General features: G+C 37.3%; 1 protein-coding gene across 1 annotated transcript in view; it reads left to right on the top strand.

The window, feature by feature from the left end:
* Positions 1 to 9405, top strand: part of MTMR7 (myotubularin related protein 7) — a 161999-nt gene that overhangs the window by 51206 nt on the left and 101388 nt on the right. The window lies entirely within an intron of this gene.

Raw genomic sequence — 9405 nt, 5'->3', positions numbered from 1 at the left:
ATGTAGAATCTGCAAAACACCACATAACATGGATGAACTTGGAGGACATTATGCTGAGTGAAATAAGTCAATCACAAAAGGACAAATAAAAAAAATTAAGCAGTTCTTACATGGTAATTTCTTTTCAGTCAGTGATACTAATCCCAAAGTCCCTTAGCCAGTTTCCATTAAGTGTTAGCTTCAACAATCCTAATGTTTTATTCAAAGACTTGTTTGTTTTAAGTAGACAGCAAAGATGAGACAGCCTCATTATTTTTATTTTAAATATATAAAAAGTGTTTAAATATGCAAAAGGCAATAATAGCTGTGTTATCTTCTCACCTCTTACTAAATAGTCTTTCAAATATATTTACAGTTGCTGGAATTAAGGCGAACGCCTATAGCAAATTAGATTTAATAGTTACTTTTGGTATTAAAAATTCCACATTCATGTGTCCTTCTGACGACTGTTAGTACCTTCTCATTCTGCTAATAGTGATTCATGATTGATTTTCCTTTAGTTTTTTAAGGTACTTTTGATTTCAATATTATATATTCCCTTTTATTTCCTACCAGTTAGGCTACAATGAAAGAGAATTCCTCCATATTTTGCCCCCATATTTTTCCCTGAATATTCTGCCTTCATAACTGTTTATCCTGATGCATGGGAAGTGAGTTACACTATGTTACTATTATTTCTACCCTTATTCCTTTGCTGTACCCACATCTGTCATTGGGCAGAGTGAACACACTTTCATTAGTTGAGGAGCAAAGGTTAGGTGTCCATGCAAGTAATTTTTCAGGCGTGGCTTCCACTTGATGACTTATATTTTCTCCTTGAAACAGGGAGTGGAATTAGCAGAGAGTAAGGGTGTTGATGAGAGCAACAGATAGTGATTCTGATTTTAGAGACAAATGCTTCCCTATATTAAGGAGAACACAGTGAACAACAGTGCTAAAATAAAGTAAGAGACCCACACAACCACAGTAAACTGATTTTTTATAAGGATGCTAAGTCCATTTGATGGGGAAAGAGTCTTTTCAATAAATAGTGCTGGGAAAATTAGATTTCCACATGCAGAATAAAGAAACAGGATCTATGCCTCACCTCATACACAAAAAACAAATTCAAATTTATTCATATTCACAATTAAAGACCCAATTGTGCAAACTAAAACCATAAAATTCTTAGTAGAAAAAGCAGGGTCAGTACTGTCAGGCTTAGCTTTCAATAATGGATTATCTAATATAATAACAAAGTATAAATAGCAAAAGACAAAATAAATAAATAGGACTTTATAAAAATTTAAAACTTTTGTTTATGAAAAGTCTTTACTAAAAAAGTAAAAAGACAAGAACCAAGTGGGAGAATATTGTCAGAAACTATATGTCTGACAAGAATCTAATAACTAAAATATATATAAAATTTTGGCAACTTAACAGCAAAAGTTGGGCAATCCTACTTCTGTAGTGATACTGCCTCGGAAACCCAAGGAGGGGTCGCTATGAGTCTGGGCCGATGAGATGGCAAATAACAACAACAACAACAACAAACAGCAAAAGGATAAATAACCCAATCATAAAATGGGCAAAAGAATAGTCATTTTGCCAGAGAGAACATTCAGATGACCACCAAACACATGAAAAGATGTTCAGCATCATTAGTCATCATACAGATGCATATCAAAACCACAGTGAGATACCATTTCACTCCTACTGGGAAGGAAGGTTGGGCAATCTCTTCTGTAGTGATACTGCCTCGGAAACCCAAGGACGGGTCACTATGAGTCGCAATTGACTCAATGGCAGTGAGTTTGGTTTTGTTTGGTTAGGATAGCTAAAGATTAAAAATAATAATAATAAAATAAATGTTGGTGAAGATGTGGGGAAATTGGAACCCTTACCCATTGCTGGTAGGAATGCAAAATGGTATAGCCATTTTATGGAAGACAGTGTGGTGGTTCTTCAAAAAACTAAAAGTAGAACTACCACATGACTCAGCAATTCCACTCCTAGGTATATACCCAAAAGACTTGAAAGCAGAAACTGAAACAGAGACTTGTGTACCAGTGTTCATTGCTGCACTGTTCACAATAGCCAAAAGGTGGAAAGAACCTATATAGCTTTCAATAGATGAATGGATAAATAAAATGTGGTATATACATACAATGGAATACTACTTAGGCAGTAAGAGAAAGGAAATCATGATACATGCTAGAATATTGATGGAGTTAGAAGACACAACAAATATATGACATCACTAGCATAGAAAGACAAGAAAAGGCAAATGTATAAAGACTAAAGTTTATTAGTGCTTACTAAGAGGGAAAGGGAGGTGGTTAATGGTGGTAGAAATGTCACATTGATTAATAGTAAGGTTTCACAAACAATTATTATAATTGCTGTCAATAAAAATGGCTGCAAAATGTTGAATTGCCAGAAGTTGCATAATAGATGTATTTATAACAAAGCCAAACAAACAAAAAAAGTGTAGCTGCTAAGGCTGCTTATATACAACCCAAAACCTCATAGGGTTTGTTTTTTTGGTTTAAAGGTTTAGGATCATGGTTTCATGGGACATCCCAATTAATTGTCCTAATAATATGCTAGCGCTTCTGTCCTAGTCGCTTCTTAGTTCGATGCATAATGCCTAGAGTCTTAAAAGCTTGCAGGCAGTCATCTGAGACACAAGAATTGGTTCCTGCTTGCCTGGAACAACAGAGGAGGAAGGAGAGTCAGAAATAGGAAGATGATATGGAATGTATGGATAATTGCATCCATGAGTAACTGCTTCCATTTGCCAGGAGACCAGAAGAACTAGATGGTGCCTGAATACTGAACATTTTGATAAAAAAAAAATCCCTAGAAGAATCCTGATCAGAAGGGGGAAAATACAGAACAGAATTTCAGATTCTTATGGATGCTGGACTACGAACCCCTGAAACTATTGCCCTGAGATAATCTTTAACCTAAACCAAAAATATCCTGTGAAGTCTTAAAACCAAACAAGTTTAGTTTAACAAGTAAAAAACATCTTACTTGAACATTAAATTATTTTAAGAACTATATGGGAGCAAATGGACAACAGCAACTTGGAAACTTAAGTAGGAACCTTAGTGAACAGTGAATTTATGCTAATAGGGAGAGAAACAACTCAGAAAAAGAGGGTAAGAATGGGTACACACAACTCAAAGAGTGTAATCAGTGTAGAAACTCTTGAATTGGTGTATGTTTTGCTGTGGATATTCTCAACAACAACAACAAAATAAATAAAATTATATTAGAAAAAAAGCAACTTTTGAGCTGAAACCACTCTTGGAGGTCACCTTTGAGCTAATTAACAGATTAGTTCAAGAACAGTATCACCCATAAGTAGTAAGTTCCTTTAAAAAGAAATCAATTATATGAAACCAAATAGTAAACATTTAACTTAAAGCAAAGATGAGAAGTTCAGTGGGGACAGGGAAGCTGGGTTAATGGAAATGAACCATTAAGGAAATAATGAAAATGTTGTCACAGTGTGGAAGATGTAACCAGTGTCAATGAACAATATGTACAGAAATTGTTAAAAGGAAACTTAATTTGCTGTGTAAACTTTACCAAAAGCACAATAAAATATTTAAAAGAAAAGAAAAATTCACATAGATAGAGCTTATGTACTGTTTATTTAGTCCTAAACCACTGATTTGGCCAAGAAACACAGCCATTATGCTACTCCTTCTTCTTTTAATGTACTATTTCAGAAACTGTCATTTTGCTTCCTGAATAGTAAAGTGTGTAAGTGTGCCTTTGTTTAATTAGTTATATGATTTAAATAGGTAAATAAAGTAAGTACTGGAATTATTTCCAAATAATTTTTTTCTAAATTCTTTTTTAAAATTAAAGTTACTCCTTCAAATTTTTCCCACTGTCCAAGGTCATGTTGAGTATTTGCTTCTTATTTGAGGCACTCTGGCACAGTGATTAAGGCATTTGGCTGCTAGCCAAAAGGTTGGTGGTTTGAACCCACCAGCCATTCTATGGGAGAAAGATGACGCAGTCTATTTCCATAAAGATTTACAGCCTTGGAAACCCTAGGGCAGTTCCACTCTTTCCTATTGGGTCACTATGAGTCAGAATTGGCTTGATGGTAGTAGGTTTGTTTGGGTTTGTGCCCTCCTAGTAATGGTGTCATTCGGGTTGAGGCTTTCAGTGCAGGTCACATTGAAATCTGTAGGTCACTAACAGTAGAGACATTTTATGTTGAATGTGAGACCCCACACACTGTGATGTGAAAATCCAGTGAATTATTTAATATGTCTGTTTTTAAAGTGGGTGAAAACCAGCTAAGAGATCTGACCTTTCCAAAGCAGGCAACTGTTTTTTCTCAGTTCATACTCAGTGAGGACTTGAGATTTCTCTATCCGTAAGTTTTTGTTTTCTTTTTTAAGCATACTTCCCTCCTCATTGCTAAAAATTCTGCATTTTGCAGGAGACAGATGTGAAGGAATAGAAAGAACATTCTTCCATGGGAAATAGTCTATAAAATTTACATCTGGGCTAATGGGACTCTAATTTCTTAGAGTAGACATTCCTCAGTGGGGACTCCTGGGCTGGCACTCTGGATAAGAAGCTTGCCAATGTTAACAAAACAGCCTTGGCTGACAAAATGTAGATTTCCCTGCCCTCATGTGATATTTTATTTAAATTAGGACTGAGGTATGGTTGATCACTCTTTTCCTTAAAAAAATTTCTTGAAAGAAGAAATTCCATAATTTCACTGGGAATGCATTCTAATGTCTCCAAATCCAAGATTGATCTTCTTAATGTCTGTTATAAATCATCTCTGTTCTCACTTATGTTTAGTCTCATTGCTTGTTCACAATAGAAATATGCATCAACCCATACAGAAACACTATCAGTAGCTTATAAAATGTTTTCCTTTTACTCCATTCAAACTTATTTGTAAATATTTAACAACAGGAACTTAACTTCCATTACTACCCCATATTCATCAGCTCTTCTTTCACTGAGGAAACTGAGGCTTTCTCAAGAGATTCTTTTGGTATCTTAAGCAAATTGCATTTTCAATTAACATTAAAGTATTAGAAACCTGAGCCACAAAAATAGTTCTTAAAGATGGAAAGATGTGTTGGTGTCAGCTGTTCCCAGAACAGAATTCAATTTTAAAAGCCATTGGCTTAATTAGCTAGATTGTAAAAAAAAAAGTTTTTACTGCAAGTGTCTACTCTGTTTGCATCTGTGTATACCTGTATGTATTTTCTTACTTGTTCTAATAGTTAGTATTCTAAGTTTGGAAGTTTAGAAATATCAAGAGACATTGAGATAGAGTGAACTTAGGGGCCCTAATTTATAGAATAAATAGACTATCAAGCATAACCCAAAATGCACAAAGAGCAGGAAAGAAACTAGGTGACGGGGACCTTCTAAAAATTAAAAGACTTCTCCAAAAATGTAAAAGAGAACCTACAGATTAGGAAAAAATATTTCACAATGACATATCTGACAAGGGACTTACCTCTAAAAATTTATATAAAACTTCAACACCTCAACATCAAAAAGACAAACAGTCCACTTCAAAAATGGGTAAAGAACACAAACAGACACTTTACCGAAGAAGATATTCATGTATCCAACAAACACATGAAGAAATGCTCCCAATCATTAGGCATTAAAGAGATGCAAATCAGAACAACAATGAGATATCATCTCACTCCAGCAATAATAGCAAAGTTCAACAAGACAGAAAACAACTAATGCTGGTGAGGATGTGGAGAGAGATTAGAACTCTTACACACTTCTAGTGGGACTGCAAAATGGTACAATCACTGTGGAAAACTGGATGGTGCTTCCTTAAAAAGCTAGAAATAGAAATACCATTTGATCCAGCCATTCCATTACTAGATATATATTCTAAAGAGGAGAGATCCGGGACAAGAACAGATATATGCACACCCATGTTCATTGCAGCACTATTTACAAAAGCAAAAAGATGGAAACAACCTAGGTGTCTATCAACAGAAGAATGGATAACCAAACTATGGCACATACACACAATGGAATGCTGTGCAACCCTAACGAATAACGTAGAATCTGCAAAACAGCACATAATATGGATGAACTTGGAGGACATTATACTGAGTGAAGTAAGTCAGTAACAGAACAAACATATTAGTTTGTTACTGTAAAAAGTCAAAGAAGGGTTTATATATGGAAGGAAACTTTCTTTGTTGGTTACCAGAGGTAGGAGGGGAGGGGAGGGAACACTATTAGATAGGTAGAGACAAGTATTGATTTGGATGAAGGGAATGGCAATGTACTAAATGTGAGTGATCAACACAGTGGCACTGAGGAAGAGGATGACATACAGAGGTGCATGGGAGGTGCAGACAACAAAGATGAACCCTTTTGGACATACAGTACTGTGTTGTCAGTGATGGCAAACATTGATAAATGGGTGAATAGATGTGTGGACAGGCTGAACAATTAGATATATCTATGAAATGGGGAGGGTATCCAAGAACATATATAGGGTTGGCAGACAATGTTTCTACAAGTATATTTGTATGTTCTGTAAGAATTCCCAAGTATATAATAGAGCTGTGAAGGGACAAGGTTTTAGTCACTTCTTGGCCATAGCCAGCTACCCAGAGGGAGCAAGTAGTTGGACCTGTGGGCTTGGGACCATGGTCACAGGGGACATCAAGCTCAATTGGCACAACATACTACACAGAAACATTGTTCCACATCCTACTTTGGCAAGTAGAGACTGAGATCATAAAAGATGGCAAGCGGCCATCTGGATGTAATGATGGGTCTCTCCTTGCCCAGAGCAAAGAAGAATGAAGAAAACTAAAGACTCATGGAAACAGTTAGTCCAAGGGACTGGTATACCATGCAATCCTCAGCCTGTATAACTATGAGACCAGAAGATGGTGCCCAGCTACCACTGTCAACCGTTCAAAGGGGGACCTATGTAGAAGATCCTGGATAGAGTGGGAGAACAATGTGGAACAAAACTCAAAATCATTAAAAAAAAAAAAAAAGACCAGGTTTGCTGGTCTGACAGATCCTGGTGAAACCCCTGAGACTATGGCCCCTAGCTGCCTTTCAGGTCTGGAATTGAATCCAATCCTGTAGCTTCCAGCCAGACAAAACACAGACATATGAGCAGAACATTTACATTAGGTAGATACACTCCTTGGAGAGATCAATCATGGGAGAATAGAAGGGCTGTGTATGCACAGGGAGACAGACAGCTCAGGGGGCAGAAGTGCATGGGAGGGATGGACACAGGGAAGAGGTAACTATAGGGAGGAAGTAGGAAGAGAGCTATTGCATTGTGGGAAATTACAGTCAATGTCATGAGACAAAGTGTATGTGAATGGCTGTAAGGAAAATGAATTTGCTTTGTAAACTTTCAACCAAATGAAAATAAAAATTTTAAAAAAGCACAAATGGGGGCTTTAACAAACAGGGATTTATTCTCTTATGGTTTAGGAGGCTAGAAAATCTGAGTTCAGAGTGCCAGCTGTAGGGGCTGGTTGAAGGCCCCTCGACCTTGAGCTTCGGCTCTGCCTTTTGCTCCTGGCTCACTGGAGCCAGAGACTTCTCTTAACTCAGGCAGCTTCTGGCTGCTGAGGCTGACAAACCCAAGGTCCACAAGTGAAATGGCACAGTCCCACAATTATCAAACAACATGGCAGGCCACTAGTTCAAGTCCAGAAACAGTCCCAAGATCAGTAGGCAGATGGCAAGTTACTGGATGAAGATTCAACTACATGCAGGATCCAAGCATGCCAAAAAGCTTGAGACCTTTCTCAAAGCTTCTTATGTAGTAGAAGCAGACCATATTCCTAAGGCAGCTACTCATCTGCTCACAGTAGATTTCACCGTGGAGTTGATTATCAGTCTCATCATGGAGCATAACTACATGAAGCTCCCCAGCCACTGAGAACCCAGGCCCAGCGCAGTTGACACATAACCTTAACTACCACACTATGGTACATACACACGACGTATTATGCAACATTAATGAATAATGAAGAATCAGCAAATCACCTCATAACATGGATGAACACAGAGGACATTATGCTGAGTGAAGGACAAATATTATGAGTTCATTAAAAAAAGTCAAGAAAAACTTTACACAGGGAAAGAAATTTTCTTTGTTGGTTACCAAAGATGGGAGGGGAGGGGAAATGGGGGGGGGAAGAAAGAAAGAGAGCGAGAGTGAGAGAGAGCAAGAGGCTGAGGTACAACGTAACTTATCTCACTTATACACTATGGTCATGTTGGTTCTTATTTACAAAAAAGAGTACACTTCTGATGAAAAACCCTGGAACTTAAAATATGACCCTTATCATCATCTTGGATGTAAATTGGACATCTCAGTAACAACCAAAACAAATCGGAAACTGAATTTTGGCCTCAGGCTGCCTGTGTGTTACTGTAGTCTCTTGTTAATCACTTGCTGTCGAGCTGACATCAATTCAAGGTGACCCCATGTGTGTCAGAGCAGAACTGTGCTTGATAGAGTCTCCAGTGGCTGACTTTTTAGAACGAAATCACCAGGCTTTACCTCTACAGTGCCTCTGGGTGGATTCAAAACTCCAAACTTTTGGTTAGCCACCCAAGTGTGTAAACTGTTTGCATCACCCAGGAACTCCAGATCCTGCACAGGATTTCCAGATACACATGCTTAGGAACATGTAAAATTTTCATGCTGAGTGCCTTGAGCAGACTAAGATATAAATGGAGGAATCTACAAAACCTGTGAAGAGAAAAAAACTATCGAATGAAGTAGTAAGACTATGGGGATGGAAGAAGGAAAGAAAAGAGACTAAACTGGTTCATCTGAGATGAAGAGACAGGGATCTGCCTCGGAGAGTAGTATAGTAGTTAGGAGTATGAACTGTGCAGCCACACTGCCTGAATTTCAGTCCAGACTTGCTGTTTACTAGCTGTGTGACCCTAGCAACATGCCTCTATCTCCCTTTTCCTCAGATTTCTCCTTTGTAATTGAAGACTATAATGCTGTGTATTTTACTGGGCTGTAGGGGTTAATACATTTAATTAGAACAGAATCTGCAACAAAATAATGACTCATTGTCAGTCACCAGTGCTTATTTCTGTATTTTTCAGTACAGTAGCACAGGCCACTGGCTGTCCAGCACTTGAAATGTGGCTAATCTGCACTGAGATGTGAAATGTGGTTTAAGCATAAAGTAGACACAACATCTCAAAGACAGTATAAAACAAAAATACAAAGTATTCATTAATAAGTTTTATAATGTATCCTTGTTGAAATGATAATATTTTGGATATATTGATTTAGATATAATGTTAAAACTTTTACTGTTTATAGTTACTTTTTAATGTAGCTACTCCATATGCAACTTCCTTATGTTTCTGTTGGTCAGTGCT

The sequence above is a fragment of the Orycteropus afer genome, unplaced genomic scaffold (genome assembly GCF_000298275.1).
Source record: "Orycteropus afer afer isolate SDZICR_OR568_19922 unplaced genomic scaffold, OryAfe1.0 scaffold00483, whole genome shotgun sequence".
Lineage (NCBI taxonomy): Eukaryota > Metazoa > Chordata > Mammalia > Tubulidentata > Orycteropodidae > Orycteropus > Orycteropus afer.
Note: the sequence above shows the minus strand (reverse complement) of the source record. Positions and strands in the feature narration are given on the sequence as shown.